Source organism: Rana temporaria, chromosome 4 (assembly GCF_905171775.1).
Source record: "Rana temporaria chromosome 4, aRanTem1.1, whole genome shotgun sequence".
NCBI classification, from domain to species: domain Eukaryota; kingdom Metazoa; phylum Chordata; class Amphibia; order Anura; family Ranidae; genus Rana; species Rana temporaria.
Window position 1 is genome coordinate 331,948,488 of NC_053492.1, and position 20,202 is coordinate 331,968,689.

General features: G+C 49.0%; 1 protein-coding gene across 2 annotated transcripts in view; it reads right to left on the minus strand.

The window, feature by feature from the left end:
• The window catches only part of GGPS1 (geranylgeranyl diphosphate synthase 1), a 173,494-nt gene that overhangs the window by 52,169 nt on the left and 101,123 nt on the right, over positions 1–20,202 (minus strand). The gene's annotated exons all lie outside the window — the stretch shown is intronic.

Genomic DNA, 20,202 nt, shown 5'->3' on the forward strand with positions numbered 1-20,202 from the left:
CTATTCGTCATTGAATGGGATCTCCGAAAAACAACCTCAGGATGGTTCTGTACATATTTTGAAATGATACTATCTTCAGCTAAAAAGTGCCAATTCTGAGCGAGAACCCCTCAGAATTGCTCCTGCTGGGCGCTAAATGTCGTAATTACTTTGGTGGTGTTGTTTTTACAAGTTTTGGATGTAAAAATAAGCTGTTCTCTTAGGTTTGATTTTGCACTTGGATAGGCACGTTTGAGCACCTTCTTACTGTACCCCCGAGCTAGCCAGAATTGATATAAGAGGTGAGGTAACAAACAGGTTAAGGTCATCTGCAAACAATGCGCATGTGCGTTTTAGAGAGCCACAGATATCAGGGTGATTCCTAATTGCCATTGCCAGTCTCTATGGCAATAGCAAATATGAATGGCGAAAGGGGGCAGCTTTGACACGTACCTTTAGTTATGTTAAAAGGATCCAAATAGTATCCTTATAGATGTATCTTAGAACTATGATTGGAGTAGAGAGCATGCAATGTTCCCATGAAGTGGGGTGCAAAGCCCCATCTGTCTAGTACTTCAAAGAGGTATGGCCAAGGTAGCGTGTCAAAGGCCTTCTGTAGATCAATAGATAGCAGGAAGCCTTCTTGCGCAGATCTTTCATCTCACAGCAAACATAGTAAGGAAATTACATCAATTGTTCTCTATACCTGATGGAGACCCTGTCTACCTGGAATAAAGCCTGCTTGGTCCTTATGTATATACTTAGATAAAAAGATAGACAGTCTGTTGGAATGGATTTTAGTTAAGATCTTTAAGTCGTTATTGATCAGGGACATCGGTCGGTAATTGCTTACATTGCTTAAGTCTTTCCCTGGTTTGGGTAGAACTGTTATACAAGCTAAATCTAAGACCTTGTCTACGGGGTTATCATTCCAAAGAGAATTTAACAGAAAAAAAAACGGATCAGATACGGAGCAAGGATTGAGGCAAAGGATTTGTAGTAACAGACTGAAAACCCTTCAGGGCCAGGAGCAGAACCCCTCTTAAGATATTTAATTACCTCCAATTTCTTAAACAGGTTTTTCAAGACTGGATCGATGTTGTGCGGCCAATTTAGAGAGAGGGATACTATAGAGAAAGTCAGCTGAGAAGTCATCTGCCTTGTAAAGCTTAGAATAAAAAAGTCTTGGAAAGTCTGCATAATACGTTTAGGGTTCTGGGAGAGAGCTACCGAACTGGTGCATATTTTAGGGAAGCAGAAAAAGTGGGGTTTGGGAGTAATTCTAGATTCTTGCCTCAGACCAATACTGTCTTTTTGCGAATAGAAGAATGCGGCAGACCATCGAAGACTTTTTTCAGTCAGTGCCAAATTCAAAGATAAATTGCGTCTAGTTGGGCAAGGGAGTTACTCGTAGGGTGCCGTTTATGGCACTTGCTTAAAGTTTGAAACTCATTCTCCATTCTGTTTATCTCAGCCCTTGGCTCCTGTTTAAGTTGCATTGATATATAAATGATTGTGCTCACAAGGTTTCCAGGGAAACGTCTCCAGTGCCATTTGTAAGAAAGTATTCCTTAACCACTTACCCTCCGGACCATATTGCTGCCCAAAGACCAGAGACCTTTTTGCGATTCGGGACTGCGTCGCTTTAACAGACAATTGCGCGGTCGTGCGACGTGGCTCCCAAACAAAAAATTGGCGTCCTTTTTTTCCCACAAATAGAGCTTTCTTTTGGTGGTATTTGATCACCTCTGCGTTTTTTATTTTTTGCGCTATAAACAAAAATATAGCGACAATTTTGAAAAAAAATAAATATTTTTTACTTTTTGCCATAATAAATATCCCCCAAAAATATATAAAAAAAAAATTGTTTCCCTCAGTTTAGGCCGATACGTATTCTTCTATATATTTTTCGTAAAAAAAAAATCGCAATAAGCGTTAATTGATTGGTTTGCGCAAAAGTTATAGCGTTTACAAAATAGGGGGTATTTTTATGGCATTTTTATTAATATTTTTTTTTACTAGTAATGGCGGCGATCAGCGATTTTTTTTTACGGTACTGCGACATTATGGCGGACACTTCGGACACTTTTGACACATTTTTGGGACCATTGGCATTTTTATAGCGATCAGTGCTATAAAAATGCATTGGATTACTATAAAAATGCCACTGGCAGTGAAGGGGTTAACACTAGGGGGCGGGGAAGGGGTTAAGTATGCCTGGGTGTGTTCTTACTGTGGGGGGGGGGTGGCCTCACTAGGGGAAACACTGATCCTCTGTTCATACATTGTATGAACAGAAGATCAGCATTTCCCCCGCTGACAGGACCACGAGCTGTGTGTTTACACACACAGCTCCCGGTCCCCGCTCTGTAACGAGCGATCGCGTGTGCCCGGTGGCGATCGCTCCCGCCGGGCACACGCACGGGAGTCGGGGGCGAGCGGGGGGCGCGCGCCTCCGGCGGCGCGCACGCGCCCCTAGTGGCGGCTCAAAGTGCCGACGTAGAGCTACGGGCTCTCGCCCAGGAGAGCCGACCTGCCGCCGTAGAATGACGGCGGCTGGTCGGCAAGCAGTTAAAGTGGTTGTAAAGGCAGAATTTTTTATTTATCTTAATGAATGCTTTAAGATAAAAAAAAACCTGTGTATCAGCCCCCCTCAGCTCCTCTAATACATACCTGTGCCCCATATCGATCCAGCGATGTTGCACAAATTCCTCAGCATCTGGGACTTTCCCCCCTGACTGTCCGAGACACAACAGCGGCGCCATTGGCTCCCACTGCTGTCAAAGTCAGTTAGCCAATGAGGAGAGAGGAGGTGGGGGTCGAACCACGGCTCTCTGTCTGATTGGACATAAAACTGTGGCTCGACTCGTGTGCCCCCATAGCAAGCTGCTTGCTTTGGGGGCACTCAACAGGAGGGAGGGGTCAGGAGCGCCGGTGAGGGACCAAAGAAGAGGAGGATCTAGGCTGCTCTGTGCAAAATAACTGCACAGGGCAGGTATGTTTGTTAATTTTGAAAGAAAAGAAAACCAGACCTTAGTGTCACTTTAAGTTCATGCTCTAAAAACAGTGCATTTGACAGGATCACCGCTAAGGACTCATTAAGGCACCAACGAAATGGGCCTTCAGATCCAGGGGGTTGTGAACAATAGAATGGTCAGATAAAACGGTGTCTCTGATAAAGGGACTTGGGAGGTAAATGGGATAACCGGGACTGAAACAAAAATGTGATCTATCCCGGCCTGGTGAGGTGCTGAGAAATTTGTATAATCTTTGGAATGTGGGTTCTCTCCAAATATCTATTAAGCGGGAAGAGTGCAATAGTTTAGCTATACGCAAGCTTTGTTTTGGAGGACATTTAAGGTAGGATTTTCTTCCTCTAGATATGTTAAGATATAAGTCAAAAGCAATGTTGGAATCAACTTCAAACACCACTATGCACTTCGAATGGGTGAAATGAATGGCGTTAGGGAGGATAAAAATGCAGCTTGGCCAAGATTAGGGGCGTAATAGGAAATAAAGGTGTATACTTTACCATCTATTGGACCAGTCATTAAGATAAATTTACGGTTTGGGTCTCCAACGGCCCAAATTAGGGAGAAAGTCAAGCTTTTGAAAAAAACACAACCACCCCTCTCATTTTGTCCTCTGCATTGGCCAAATAGAACTGTGGAGATTTCTGGTAGATAAATTAAGGACTGTACTGTTTAGGAAAATGTGTTTCCTGCAAGAGGAGTACATCTACCGTATGTATCTGTGTATAACACACACTTTTTTCCCCTGAAAATAGAGGACAAATTGCATCTGCGTTTTATACGCTGATATTTTTTTTGGGCTGTCCATCCCGGGTGCCACACATTGGGGGGTGTCATGACGGCCGTCCCACCTCTTGGCCAGGGGGCCAGCCCCTTCTCATACACCACTCCTCCTGTGTCAGTGCCATTATAAAACAAAACCTCCAAATACCTCATTAGCTCCATTCTTTATGGCCGCTCTCCTCCTTCGAGTGTTTTAGATTGGAGGAGGAAAGCGATCACATGATCATCCATTAAATGTCAGAGGAGAGCAGTCATGTGACCGGGTAGCATGAAAGAAGACAGCTAATGAGGTAATTAGACAATGAGAGTGACACAGAAGAAGCGGTGTATGAGAAGGGGCTGGCAGTGATTTTTTTCTTAACTTTAGACTATGCTGGCAATGCTGTTCTAGGAGACGGGGGGTCTCATGAGAGTGCAGGGGGGCTGTGTATTGTGCAGAGGTAGGGGGGCTGTGTGCTGTGCAGAGGTGGGGGGGCTGTGTGCTGTGCAGAGGTGGGGGGGCTGTGTACTGTGCAGGGGTTGGGGTGGGGCTGTGTAATGTAAAAGGGGGCTGCGGAACGTTTTTTCCTGAAATGTACCTCTTAAAATTAGGGTGCGTGTGTGTGTTATACACCGATAAATACGGTCATTTTTGAAAATTATAAAGTTGGAATAACTCACGTCGTTTGATTGGGGAGTTTAGCCCTTGGACGTTGCGTGAGGCAATACACAGAGGCGATGTGTCAGGATCATTCTAATGCATGGACCAGAGGATGGAGGGATCGCGCCAAAGAAGATTGGCCTGCCCGGAATAGGTTCAACCAGTTGAGTCCAGACACATCCCAATATACCAAATTGTTGGAACCAGGGATCTTCTCCCTGACATAGATCTCTTGGTGACTGTGGAGAAAGAGAGAAAGGAAAAGGCAAAAGAAGGAGCAAAGAGAAAAGAAGCATAGGAAAATAAAAAAAACAGAGCATCCTCCCAATCCCAAGTAGGCGGAAAAAAGGACCAGCCCATTCCCACCTAACAGCAAATCCAAAGTAATGTCTGCCAGTGCTGGGGACATTAGTCTACCCCAGCAGGAGGAAATATTGCTCATGCAGAGGGAAATGGAGGAGCAATAAATCCACCTGGGTTTGCGCCACCCAAATCATGGAGGGCAAGAGTCCTTGGAACTCTTTGGTTGTTGTTTCTACCACATGGAGTTTTACTACAGATTTCCAGTGAAAGTCCATCTGAACGAGGTGGTTGTCGTGCTCTGTGGGCTCTGTCCAATTCTAGGCAGTGGTTTGAAATGTCCAGAACTAAGTCTTTGATAAAAGAACAAACAACTGCTGAGTGGACATCTTTAATGGTTTTGGAGAGACCCCCGTATCCGAAAGTTATAACGCCTGGACCTGTTCTCAAGATAGTACATTTTTTTAGGTAAGGCTGTGTCTAATTGGTCCTGAAAGTCATGTATTCTTGCAGTGGTTTTGATTAGCTCTAGCTAAAGTGTGAATTGCTTTTTGTTCTATGGCCTCAAATCCTTGCACCCAAATTTTGCAGATCCACTTGAATTTACGTAGCGGTTTGTGCTGGGCCCCAAGACAGCATTTTTAAAAAGGTGGGCATCAAAAAACAGTTAGGTCTGTGGGGCTAGGTGGATGTATCATAGTCTGTCCCCCTAGGGAGAGGGGTGGCAGATATGTCCCCCATGAGTGAATTTAACAGCTCATACAGGGTCCTCTCCAGGAGGGATTCAAATTCAGGACTGGGGCAGAGGTACTCCCTGTCGGGTTCACTGGGGCTGGCCCTTCCAGACCAGCAGAGTCTTTGTCTGTAATGTGCTCCTCTCCCTTTGCGACTGCTCCATTCAGTGCTGTGGGTGCCATCTTGGAAGCCTCGATGATCAGAGGCTTGGAAACCAGCTGGTGGGAGAGGTCTCTCCTTGCTGACCCCCCCAGCATAGGAACACACCTTATACCCTCCGAAGACCCTGAGAAACTATGGGGTGTGGGGCTGTGCAGGATTACGGCTACGGTGTGATCATTCGGTCAGAGCGGGACATAGCTCCCTGATCAGGCTGCCTTCCTGGGTGATTTCTTATTAGTAAAGACTTATTTTGAAAATAAGTAAATTTTGAATAATGTAGTGTGTATGTACATATATCCATAATTGTTTCTATACTAACTGGCTGGTGAAATGATAGCGGAAAAGCAACCAATTGCCACACAAACTCTTTTGTTACATATACAGGGCTGTGTAAATGAAAAAAAAAAAAAACAAACTACAGCCCAGATTCTCGTAGATCGGCACATCTTTATGCCGGCGTAGCGCATCTCTGATGCGTTACGCCGACGTAACTTAGAGAGGCAAGCTCCGTATTCTCAAAATCAGAAGCGTTAATTTTTGCGCCGGCGCAGCTTAAATTCGTCGGCGTAAGTCAAAGTAGGAAGGAAGTGGGCGTGATCCATTTAAATGAACCATGACCCCATGCAAATGAAGGGCCGAACGGACGGCGCATGTGCCGTCACGTGATCGTATGTCCCCCGCCCCTATGCGCACAACTACGCCTGGCATGATTCCCGAGTTCCGCCGGCCCACTGTTTACGCCCAGGGCATAAATACGCCCAGACATGCGCTCGTGAAGTGCAAAAGTACACCTGTTTGGTTTGGTTGTTTGGTGGCATTACTTTTGCACAGATTGGAGACATGTCTGCTGAGCGTTCTAGGAGCCGCAAAAAAAAATTCTCTCCTGATGAGAAAGCCATAATTCTTGCTGGCATGGAGAGGCACTTTGATCGCCTCCATGGGTCCCGCAGCAAGAATATCAGCAAGGGGAAAAGGGACGAGATCCTTCAGAGGATCACCGATCAGGTGAATGCTGTGGGCAATGAGGCGAGGAGGCCCCATCATATAGCCAAAAAGATCAATGATCTTCGCCGGAAGGTGAAGGAGAAGATGGCTCTCATGGCGAGCCATGCCAGGGGCACTGGTGGGGGACCTGCCTCCAGGGTCCGTCTCACTCCTAACGAGGAGGTTGTTGCCCGCTGCCTTACCAGGGTGCAAGTGGAGGGAATGCCGGGCTATGATTCAGTTCAGCCGCCCTTGAGGACAGGTAAGTGTGTGTTTTATTCTACTATCTGGTGTGTAGCATGTGAAGGGGGGAAGGGAATATGTGACAAGTTTGTGGGTCCACCAACATGTGAATGTTTTGTGTCATCCGCAGATGTCCAGGAGGGTGCTGGGCCATCTGGTGCCCCTGCCCGTCCCACACCATCCCCTGATGATGATGCCCCTGCCCGTCCCACACCATCCCCTGATGAAGATGCCCCTGCCCATCCCACACCCTCTTCATCTGATGAAGATGCCCCTGACCCCCAGGGAAGGCAAGCGGCATTGGTGGAGGAGAGTGGTGGCCAGACCTCCAGTGAGGAGATCATTCAAGATGCGGAGCATTCGGGGGAGGAGGTGTCAATGTCACTCTTCCAGGAGGATTCCTCCACCTTGGCTGGTCCATCCCGGACATCAAGCCCACGATCCTCAAGTCCCTCTGTCTCCATCCCCAACCCACCCACTCCCCCTAATCCCTCTGGCTCCATCCCCAACCCACCCACTCCCTCTAATCCCTCCCCCCTATGCCACGCCTGAAGCCTCTCGTGGGCCCAGGAAGGCAACGAGGAAAACCAGGGGGGTACCCGAATTCCTGCCTGTGACCCTGACCACTGCACAGAACACACAGACCCACCTTATGGTTGTGATGGCCCAGGACCTAAGTAGAGTGGCCGACAGCCTTGGCGACAGGGGACACATTACAGATGTTCTGCAGGACGTTGCAGGCAATACCACTGCAACAATCTCCTGCTTGCGTGATCTCCAGACCACCACGGCTACCCTTGTGGCAGAGGTGTGGACCCTAAATGAGTCCGTCCAGGGCCAAACAGCTGCCATTGTGGGAGTCCAGACGGAGACCAACAACCTCCTGAGACGCATAGCGGTCGCATTAGAGGGCAGGCCTCCAGCCCCGGTGGATGCTCCTCCACCTGATGTCCCCCCCCCCGTCATCCAGGCAGTTGAGGAGCCGTGGGCGTGGCAGCAGCCAGGGCAATTAGTTATCTTTTTTTATTTATATTATTGCTCTGGTGAAGAGTGCTTATTTCTTTTTATTCATAATGCACACGGTGAGGCGTGCAGATTAGTGTTACTGGTGTGTGAATGGGGGGTGACACTCCTGCCAGCAAAGGGGTGTCACCCTCTGCCGTGTGAATGGTGTATGAATGTACAGCAACATAATTGGAGCCTTGGCGTGGCGTTGCTGCTCCCAAGTCCCGTGCGGTGTACTTTGGTCTAATCCAATGTGATGAGGATGTGGGGTGTGTGTGCTAGGGACCACAGTGATGTGCATGCATGCATTCTCCTTGTGCCATGATTAATGTGTGTGTTTAACGTGCAAAGATACGTTCCACGAGGCATCTCCTGATTGCTGATCCCTCAGCAGACTGGGTATCCTCGGGCAGGGGGGGGATTGTCTGGTTCGGGGGTCAGGTCATCACGTATGTCAATCTCCAGGCCCTTTCTCACGGCGAAGTTGTGCAGAATGCAACATGCACCGATGATCTGGCACACAAAGTTTGAGGAATACAACAGGGTCCCCCCGGACTTATCCAGGCATCGGAAACGGGACTTCAGGATGCCAAATGTGCGTTCCACCACTCCACGGGTACGTATGTGTGCAGCATTGTATCGTTCCTCTCCTGGGTTTTGGGGATTCCGGAATGGAGTCATGAGATGGGGTCCAAGTGCATATGCAGTCACCAGGAAGGATGTTAGTCATGCATGTGCCCCTTGTGATGTCTGCATCATGGGGGTGGACAGTCATGCCTGACACCCATGTCACTCACCAACCAGCCAGCTGGCCCCATACATGTCCTGTTCAAATTCTGTTGGGATGGTGCTTTGACGGAATATGTAGCTGTCGTGGCTGGACCCTGGGTGTTTGGCACGGATGTGCCATATGAGGCCTTGGGCATCAACTATCACCTGTACGTTGATGGAATGCCAGTGCTTCCGATTGCGGTATATGTACTCTGTGTCATGGGGGGGCTGTAGTGCCACATGTGTGCAATCAATGGCCCCCACGATGCGTGGGAATCCTGCAATTCTGACAAAATCTTCCCTTGCCTTATTCCGCAGATTCTCCTGGGTGGGTCTGATGATGTGGTGGGACATGCGTCTGAGGATTGCGGGGATAACCTGGTGCACACATCTGCTCATGCTGGTTTGTGACATCCCAGCCACCACTCCACTTGTTCTTTGAAAAGATCCACTTGCAAGGAAATGCAGTGTTGCCAGGACCTTGACCAGTGGCTGCACTGCATGTGAGCGGTGTGTCTGGCTGGTGATGTCATCATGCAGGGTTGTGGCCATTTCGTGGATGGCATCAGTGTTGAATCTGAAGATGCGATACACCTCCGAATCCCCCATGCCAAAGATGTTTATGCGCGTTCGGTATATCCTCTCCTGTGCCCTCCTCCTTCTACGCGCCTGGGCGCACACTAGTAGTGCTATGACCATGCCTGCCCCTGGCATGTTGGCATACAGAAGTCTTGTCCTGAAAGTGTGGTTGCTCAGCTCGTCCGTAATGGTGCTGCTAAAGCTGCTCTCCAGCTGACCTGCACACGTCTGGTGTAAAGTGGCCCCTGCTTTATGAGGGGCAAGTTTAGGCCGGACGTACAGCTTACGCGCACCGCGCGTAGCCTGCGTCAGGGGGTCGTACGTTCGGGAATCGGCGCATCTCCCTCATTTGCATATTTGAATAGGAAATCAATGGGAGCGCAGGATGCTCCCGGCGTAAATATGCGCCTACGCTACGCCGGCGTACAAAAGTTACGCCGATCGGAAGAAGCCTATTTATTTATTTTTTAATTCTTTATTTTTCCATTTTTCCTCATTTCACAATTCCTCAAACAGAAATATTACCTCATCATCCAAAATAAACATCATAAATCTCTACCTGATGCGAGTTTTCAAATTTCTATATGACAATATCTTAACAATATTAACCTCTTCCTCAATAAACAGAAACCAAATAATGATTCTCCTTCCCTTTCTCCATCTACCCTTTCTCACACCGCTTGACGTGTTCTCCCCCTGTCTGAGGCTTTGCTAACATGAATTCTCTCCCTTTATTGCCCCCCCCCCCCCCTGCGTCAGGACCCTTTGTCCAAAACATCAAAAACAACCCAAAAAAAATAAAAAATAAACTGTTTCTCCCCTTCTCTCCGTTCCCTCAGCTCCCCCCCCCCTCTCCCCCCGCCCTCCCGTTCCCCTCGTTCCCTATAACTAACATAAGGAGCCCAGATCTCCCTGAACTTATCCTCCTGTTCCCTCAGAGCCATTGTAAGATTCTCCATATATTGAATTTCCGTGATTTTTGCAAACCATTGTGGTCTACTTGGTATGCTTGTACTCTTCCAAAGCGCCGGTATACACGCTTTAGCTGTTATAAGCAAGTGCCTTACCAGAGATTTTTTATATTTTTCTACTGATATCGGAATATCCATTAACAAAAAGGTCGCCGGATTTTCTCCAAGAGACATTTCAGTTATTTCTTCAACCACTTGTGATACCATCTTCCAAAAATCTTTGACTCCTTCACAGTTCCAAAAAAAATGTGTAACAAAGTTCCCTCTTCTTTTTGACAACGCCAACAAAGGTTCGAAACTTGGGGGAAAAATAGGATTTTTTGTACTCACCGTAAAATCCTTTTCTCTGAAGTCCATGGACGGACACAGCTCCTTAAATCTTGACAAGTGGGTTATGTTCCCCGTTTACAGGAGAGGACTAGGCAGAAACATGTTAAATAGTTAAATACATGTTACATTAACAGAGTTGAACAGCCCCGCCCAGGGGGCGGTCCCTCCAGACATAACCCTCCTCACTGCAGCTTGCAGCCTCAGTTCGTAACAAGCAGTACAAACCTAAAAAGGAGGGGTGGGAGCTGTGTCCGTCCATGGACTTCAGAGAAAAGGATTTTACGGTGAGTACAAAAAATCCTATTTTCTCTTATCGTCCATGGACGGACACAGCTCCTTAAATCTTGACAAGTGGGACGTCCCCAAGCAGTGTCAAAAAACGAGGGGTGGGAAATATATCAGTAAAAACAATTTTAACTTCACCCCAAAACAAGCAGAGCTCCTCAACGGAGGAGGTGCAACTTTAAACAGCCGCCGGCAAAAACTAGCGGCTGAAAAAAACATAAGATGCACTCACAGCAACCATGTAAATTCTGTAAAAAGCGTGAACGGACGAGCAAATCGCCGCCTCGCACACCTGTGAGACCGACGCATGATGTCGAAAAAAAAAAAAAAAAAAAAACCCCAGGAAGCACCAATTGCCCTGGTCGAAAGTGCCGTGACCGGAAAGGGGGGCCCGCCCCTTAGAAGCATAGGCGAGAAATGGTGGTCGACGAGACCGCCAGGCCCTTTTGTGGACCAGACACCGACACAAAAGAGAGTCAGAAGCTCCGAAATGGAGCCGTAGTAGGCTGGTATACCCGCAAAGCGCGTACCACGCCTAAAGTATGAAAGGCCGAAACCTCCTTCGGAAGAAGGGAAGGTCGCGGGCGCACCATCACCTAATCCTTATGGGGGATCAAGCATGGCGGCTTGCAAGACAAGACCGCCAACTCAGAAACCCCTCTAACAGAGGTAAAGGCCACTAAAGGGGCCACCTTCTGAGATAGTGTCAAGAGAAAATCTCTCTGATGTTTCCAAAAGGAAGGTTCCTGAAGAACCGAGAGCACCAGAGTCAAAACTCATGGGGGAAGAGATGGGCCAAGAGGGGAAAGTATATGACAAACCCCTTGCACACAAAAAAAGGGGACCCACCAGGGAACGGGCCGCAAAAAGGCCACTAAACGAACACAGCCAAGGCTGAAATCTGCCCCCAAACGGTGCTTTAAGCAATTTTTAGATCCAATCCAAGCTTTAAAAACAGCAGGACCCTTGACACCGAGAGTACGCCCGTGGACGTCACTCCATCCCTTCGCACCAAGAGAGGTGCGACGGTAGATCCTCCGGAAGAAGACTACGGTGCCCTGTTGAGATGACCGAGTCAGACAGACCCTGGTCACCTAAAGTCTGGCTTCCAATAACCATGTTGAGCAAGTCAGTGACTGTACAACAGGAGGAAGTATGGGACCTTGAGACAGGAACCTCCTGCCCTGGCAATCGCCAGGGTGCCTCCGCTACCAGGCGCCTGATATCAGCGTACCAAGGACGCCGAGGTCAATCTGGAGCGATTAGAATCATCGGGAACTCCTCAGCATCCACTCTGTGGAGCGGCCGAGGAAGCAACTACCATGGAGGAATGGCAAAAAATCACTGATACAGACAACACAGGGCCACCAGCGCGACTGACGCGTCTGTACAAGATCACTAGACCTGGCCACTAACTTTGACACCCTTGCGGCGAAGACAAGCTGCCAGGAGATCCATGCCATGTGAGGCTCACCTCCTGCAAGGGAGCCGAAACAACCCAAGCACAAAGACCAATCGCCCTGGTCCAGCATCTGGCGACTCCAGTAGTCCGCCTGCCGGCATACCTGATGGTAGACTGAAGCCAAGGCCGTGGCGTTGTCTGGCTGAAACCAGATCGGTCGACCACAAGGAGAAGCATAGCCTGATCGCCTAAAATAGTAGGACAATGAACAGTAGACAGCACCTGGTATTCCCAGGCGGTCTCTCACCAGGCACTAGCCAGGCCCGACCCTGGGTAGCTACCGAGACCAGACACATTCAAGGAGGTGTGGTCATAGGTCCACGCAAGTCCAGCGACTCAGGGCCGACTGGACCCCCCAGTTTTGTGAACCTCCAGGTTCACAACCCGTGAGCTGGCATCCGTCGTAAACACCGACCACTGGAAGGAAGGAACAACTTCCCGGACCGAAGAGTCGGGAATCTCTGTCACCAACTCAGAGAGACTCTGACTAGGTGGCGCACAGGAATCTAATGATTTCAGAGACAAGAGATTTTTTACCACCTGGACAGTAGTTCCCCTGGAAAACCAGGGTGTGGAACTGGGCATACAGTACCACCTTGAAGGAGGCTACCCACAGACCCCGAACCAGCAGGCGCCCGGAGAGAAGACCGATTGCGTGATGCCAATACCTTCACCGCAGACTGAAGAGTCTGCAATTTCTCCAGGGGGAAGAAGGACCTTTGCCACTGAGGAGTCTGGATCAACACTAGATACTCCAACGCTGAGTCGGAACCTAGCATGCCCATGATTTGAACCCTGGGTCGCACACATGGAGGGCAGGCTTGCTGCCACCGAGCTACACTTTCTGGCCTAAACGCTTAACATCCACCCGAATCTTCGGAGGGTCTGAATGGGAATAACCCATCCACTAGGTTGGAGACAGAAGCTGCTCTCAGAAGAAAGTCGTCCAAGTAGCCAATGAGGCAAAGCCTCGCTGTCCCAACAAAATTCAAATAAGTGCGAGCTCCTAGCTGAAAACCCATGGTGCCGACGCCAGATCAAAAGGGAGGGCCACAGGCTGACAGAGACCCTTCTCTCATCACGAAGCACAGAAAAAAGCACTGTGACATGTGCAAAACGGGACATGAATGTATGCATCCCTGATGTCCGAGGACGTCAGGAGCAAATCCCACACTGCCCAAGGCAGACCGACGGGCCGAGAGAGGAAGACACAAGGACAGAACTTTGTTCTGTGGATAGGAGGAAACCCTATCTAGTACTCCGAAGAGACCACCTCGCAGACCCACTAGTCGGAGAGCAGGGAGGTTTCACTGAATTGTGAACCTGCAAGCCGCCCCTCCCACCTAGAGCCCAGGTTCACACTGCTGCGAATTCAAAATCGCGGCAAAATGCGCGATTTTACCGCGATTTCGCGGCTGCGATTTTGATGCGATTTTGCCGCGATTTCGGCCGCAATTTAATGTAAATCGCGGCCCGAAATTGCAAAAAGCAGTACAGGAACTACCTTTTGAAATCGCACTGATTAGGACAGTGCCATTGCCGACAATTGCCGCCGATTTGAGATGCGATTTGACATGTCAAATCGCATCTCAAATCGTTCCAAATCGCACCCAGTGCGAACCAGGGCAGAGACAGGGAGGGAAGGCTATATACATTGGCAGGATTTGGGTGAGGCGTGATCGGCTTATGCACCCAGGGACAGAATAGTCCCCCAGCTGGGCCTTTGACGGCCTGGGAGGGTTGCCCCTAAATAATACACACACATGGTGTGTATGTATATTATGTAGGTGTATGCACACATGTCTTTGGAGGAAACCGGAATACCCGGAGGAAACCCACGCAGACACAGGGAGCGACAATGCAAGCTCCAGGAAGATTGGCGTCAGTGTGCGGATTCTAACCAATGACTCTTTTGCTGCCAAGTAATGGAGTTAAGCACTACACCACCGTGTGCACAAAACCATTCTGAAACAGACGCCCTGGATAACAAGGGCGCAGCATTCAATGAAGCATCACAGACCTATATGAGGCCCTGGACCAGCTGGTCCGCTAGGCTAATAACCTCAGGAGAGAGTCGGTGCTCCTCCACTGTCTGGTGCAAAAATGCTCACTCTGTGAGTTGTATACAGCACTAGGGGTCAGAACTACTCCAGGATGGCCGCCGAGCATTCAGAACGCGGCCACAGGAAAATGGCCGGCACAATGTAAGCTGCGCCATAGCGGGGCTACGACAAAATGGGCGCCAATGGGAGTTTTCAATGCAATTGAAAAACCCCCCAAAAAATGGTGCCAGCGTCGACTGAGACCCCAGTGTAGTGGGCACAAGCCAGACCCCAGCATGGTAAACATGGAATGGGTCAGTACTTCGGATCTTCTATCAGTCAGATCCATAGAAGTGGGGGTTCCCGCCCGGCGGTGAGGGACTACAAAAGCCCTCAGCGGCTTTTCTCATTCCGCATCTCAGAAATTATCAAAGAAGGGCACAGAAGGAAAAAACCTACACAGCGGTCTGATTTGTGTGATCCAAAAAAGACCGAGCCCTCGGCGGAAACCCAGCTGCACTATGCAGCTTATGAGAGTCCCTTGCAGCAGTAAAAAGCGCACCCATAAATGCCTTATTCTGCCTTTTTTTTTTTTTTTTTAACTAGGTACCTGGTCCATGGCTCCATAACAGAGCATTCCCCAGGGGATAACGGGGGAAGGGGGCACTCTTTTACCGCCCGCCCGCAGTCCACCCCCACCCTGGCACAAACTGTGTCCAGGACTAACAATAAAAACTCTGTGGGAATCCCAGGTGCTAACACCTGCTGCCACCACCAGCATGTGGGGAAGGACCCAGATACTGACTCCATAATTTACATAGTGTGTATTATAATATGCACACCTGTCCATAGAAATAGACAAAAGCTCCTAGAGCCCTATTCAGGGCCTCTCACCCACTTGCTGCGCTGACCAGGGGTAACCAGGGGACTCCCTCAGGAGGAGACTGCCCAGCGCTGCCTGTGAGGAAAAGAACCGTGAGGTAACTTTTGCAGGGACCTGTGTTTAAACAGGAAAAGCCTCCTAGGGCTGTTTTATTTAAGGACAAGTCACAGATACAGCATAAAAAGCAAAACCGTTACAGGTGTCACCAATCAGTCAGCGTCTGCTGAAGTATAATCATAAACATTTGTGCTCATCACAGGGCTTTTTACCTCACAGGAAAGCCCAATACAAAAAAGAAAAAACACAGGCCAGATAACACAGTCCCCTCAGGAAGGCCCCCTCCCCCCTGACAGCGGCAATGTTAGCAATGCAGCAAGGGAAAGGAGCAGGGAAGGGAGAAGGGACCCCCAAACCCCAGGAATGCCCAGCTGTACCAACCCACCGAAGCAGGAGGGACTGTACTTACCCGTCCAAGCGAGGACTCGCTGACGCATTCCTGACAGAACTACAACCGAAATGGAGGTAGCTGTCGGCCCGGTCCACTGTGAGTGAGACAACACCACAGCCCAGTCATATGTGGACCTCGGAGCAAAGCTCACCGGCCACCCCAGGAGTCATGGGGTATGGCGTGGCAGACCAAGCCTCTTTGCAAAGGTGTGCCCACGCTTGCTGGTCGGACTGAGTAGACTACAAGGATCTATATTATCCAGCCTGTCTCTCACCCGACAGTTGAAAGAAGATTCTTCAAGAAAAAGTGAAAATAAAATAAAAGAAGATAGAATAAAATAAAATTTCTCCTTAGGGCGCTGGGCCCAAAGGGAGCCATACGTCCTTCTCCTTTGCTAGGCAGAACGAAACTGGGGCTGCAAGCTGCAGTGAGGAGGGTTATGTCTGGAGGGACCGCCCCCTGGGCGGGGCTGTTCAACTCTGTTAATGTAACATGTATTTAACTATTTAACATGTTTCTGCCTAGTCCTCTCCTGTAAACAGGGAACATAACCCACTTGTCAAGATTTAAGGAGCTGTGTCCGTCCATGGACGATAAGAGAAATTTGGTTTAAAACTTCCGGGGTCCTGTACCACCTGCTCAAAATCTTATACCCTCCCTCCTGGTATTTGGATGCTATAGATGCCTTATGGGTAAATTCAAATATTTTGTTCTTCTGATTTTCGGTAAAAGTTACCCCTAAATCTCTCTCCCAGGCCTTCACAAAACCTAGTTCTTGTGGGGCCTTTAATTCGTTTACCAAGGAGTAGAACAGTGATAGCGAATGTCTCACCGAGTCTCCCTTGAGACATAATGTAACGGCTACCCACTGGTGTGAGGGTCTCAGCCGTTTGAGACGTCCTTTTCCCTGGCAAGCTGCGATATGCAGGTACCGCCGGTATATCCCATCGAACGCCCTTCCAAGAAACGAGACGTGCTACGTTTGAAGGGTCAAGTAGACTGACTTTATTTGGCATATTTCACCTGCTTATATCTGGTTACAACTGTTACAAGAGCAATGACAGTTTCCGCCCTCCCCTTTTCCCAGTAGGGGGCTTCAACACAGACCCCCTGAAACAATGACATCTCCTTGAATTAATCACTTGGCCAGCTTCTAGCCGCTTCGGCACCTCACCCCACTTAACATTTCCTGGCCAGGCACATAGAATTCAATTAACCTTTAAAACAATTATCACTCACACATAATCCCCATCAGCATACACCTCACAGGGGGGCTGTTTACCTGCACACAAAAGAGGGTTCATTAGCTATGCGAAGAGTACATTAGCATTCAACAATGAAAAGAAACTTGTCCAATTAACCCTTTGAGCTCAGAATACAATGTGGTACATCCCCTTGTGACAAGCCATGCAGTTCCTTGTAGTCCCCCTGCACGAAGATTATAACTGTCTCGGCAGCATGCATGTGTCCGTTACACTACTCCCCCTTTGTGGAACACTCCGGCAGACCCGGATTGATCCTTTTCGGATCAACTTGGGGATGTCCGGTTTGCTGTTAGGGTAAAAGTTCCGTTTGCCTGGACAGTCCGTCGGCCTTCTCATTGGCTTACCAGGTCGGTAGCTGATGGTGACGGTGAAGAATAGAATTCAATTCTGGAACAGTCACTTGCTTTGCTCTCTCAATGGCTCCCAAAACCTGTTGCTGATGCTCTTGGGACAAATACGGCACCACCTGGATGCAAATCCCATTTAATCTTTTGACAATTTCCGCCTGTTTGTGCATTTCAATGTTCAAGCCACGGGACATCTCATAATACATGACATAGTGTCGTTGCATCTCTGATTTCTCACTGGCCAACTTGTCACATTCCCATTTTAGACTGTGATATTGTGCCGGATCTACAGTACATGTCGGGGAAGGTAGTCTTACCCGGTTCTCAGCAGCAAGCGGGTTGATTCCAGCAACGCGGGTGGTCACGGGACAAGCAGCAGCAGGTGTAGGTAAATAAGCCGAAGTCAGAGGGCCAATGTCGTTGCCCAGCACCACCTCGGCAGGTAGGTTGTCCATGATACCAACTGTGGTCTTTCCTGACCCGGCTCCCCAGTCTAAGTGCACCCGGGTGGTGGGTACGCGAAATACAGCACCCCCTGCGACCCGGACGGCAACTGTGCGAGTGGACACGTTCTCTGGCTTTACCAGATGTTTTTGAATCAGAGTGATAGTAGTCCCGGAATCTCTTAAGCCTTGTGCTACTTGTCCATTCACTCGTACCTCCTGACGGTGATGCTGACGGTTATCCGGAGAGGCCGCTTGTATTGGGTCTGCCTCATACCAAATTCCCAGACATTCCTCAGGGCCCCCCTCGGTCTCCAGGCAGTGGGCCGCAGAGGGACGTGATGGAGTGACCTCTGTGTTGGGTGTTGTGCGTCTCCAGTTGTTATTTGTAGCTCTCAAAGGGCAATAACGAGCAATATGTCCCGTGTTGCTGCAGTGATGGCACGTCACCCTCGACGAATCCCGGGGGTAGTTGCTAGGCCCCCGAGGATGTGGTGGAACTGGAGCCGTAAACTCTGGGCGTGGGGTGACGGTTGGAGTACGCGGTTCTACCCTATGAGCCAGCCGTGTAGTACCCTGGCTTACTTTCCTTGTTTCCGCGTACTCATCTGCTAGCCGAGCCGCCTCGCTTAAGTTAGCGGGACGGCGATCTCGTACCCAGTCTTGTATGTCTGCGGCCAGGTCTTGGAAGAAATGTTCCATTAGGAACAGCTGCAATACTTCCTCCCCGGTGTTGGCCTTGCACCCTTGGACCCAATGGGATGCCACCCTTTGTAACTGGTTGGCCCATTCCATGTGGGAGTCCACAGCCATCTTCTTGGACTCCCGGAAGCGCCGGCGGTAGGCTTCTGGAGTTACGGCGTATCGGGTTAGCAGCGCCTTTTTAACTTGTTGGTATTGTAAAATATCCTCTGGAGCGAGAGCCCGAAAGGCTTCATTGGCTTTGCCCGACAATTTCCCCGACAAAATAGTGACCCATTGGTCTGGTGGTACCTGGTGTAGTGAGCACTGCCTCTCAAAGTCCGCCAAATATCCATCGATTTCCTCCTCACTTTCTACAAAAGCTTTAAATGCAGTGAACGGTATTTTCTTTCCTGTAGCAGCAGGTGGGGGGGTAGGAACTGCAGGTGTAATGGGCTGTCTCGCTCTTAAAAGTTCCAGTTCTTGTCCCCTCTTCGTTTGTATCTCTTCCCGTGCTTCCCGGAACAGCTGGTTGATTAGTTCCACGGACGTTTCTGGATACAAGGATAATCTCCGCTGTACAATCCCAGTAATTACATCTTCTTTGCTGACCGGTGCAAGGGGCTCCGTTCCTTCCATGGATCCATCCATTTCGTCCAGCTCCAGCAGTTCAGCTATCAGCTCCCTCCGTGGTCTGTTGCTGGCGCTCCTACCACGAATCTCCAATAGATCTTTCAGTGTGGATCTTTTCAGCCTGGCGTACTGCGACTCCATTCAGAACTTGCTCTTTGGATAAAAGGACCATCCCACTGCTGCCACCAATGTAACGGCTACCCACTGGTGTGAGGGTCTCAGCCGTTTGAGACGTCCTTTTCCCTGGCAAGCTGCGATATGCAGGTACCGCCGGTATATCCCATCGAACGCCCTTCCAAGAAACGAGACGTGCTACGTTTGAAGGGTCAAGTAGACTGACTTTATTTGGCATATTTCACCTGCTTATATCTGGTTACAACTGTTACAAGAGCAATGACAGTTTCCGCCCTCCCCTTTTCCCAGTAGGGGGCTTCAACACAGACCCCCTGAAACAATGACATCTCCTTGAATTAATCACTTGGCCAGCTTCTAGCCGCTTCGGCACCTCACCCCACTTAACATTTCCTGGCCAGGCACATAGAATTTAATTAACCTTTAAAACAATTATCACTCACACATAATCCCCATCAGCATACACCTCACAGGGGGGCTGTTTACCTGCACACAAAAGAGGGTTCATTAGCTATGCGAAGAGTACATTAGCATTCAACAATGAAAAGAAACTTGTCCAATTAACCCTTTGAGCTCAGAATACAATGTGGTACATCCCCTTGTGACAAGCCATGCAGTTCCTTGTAGTCCCCCTGCACGAAGATTATAACTGTCTCGGCAGCATGCATGTGTCCGTTACACATAATTTCTCATATTCCGACAAATTTAATCTCACCATTTTCTGACCCTGAATTGATCGGAGAAATCCCCTTAACTGTCTTCTCCTATATGGATCCAAATCCTCCGATAGTTCCCTATCTATTTCCTCGATTGACATTATACGGTTATCCTTCTGGAAATGTATCAGTCGGAATTTACCCCTTATTTTTAGATTTAAAAAACCCGGATCTCTCAGGCCAGGCACAAACGCCGGATTACCTAAGATTGGTGTCATCGGACTTGCCTCCGTTTGTTTATCTAATTTTTTTAACCACACTAATAGTCGTCCCGATCGTTGGGTGTCTTAACTATCTGTGGTATATCAGATTGGGAAAGCCAAATTAGACCCTCTAGTGGCAGTTCCGACA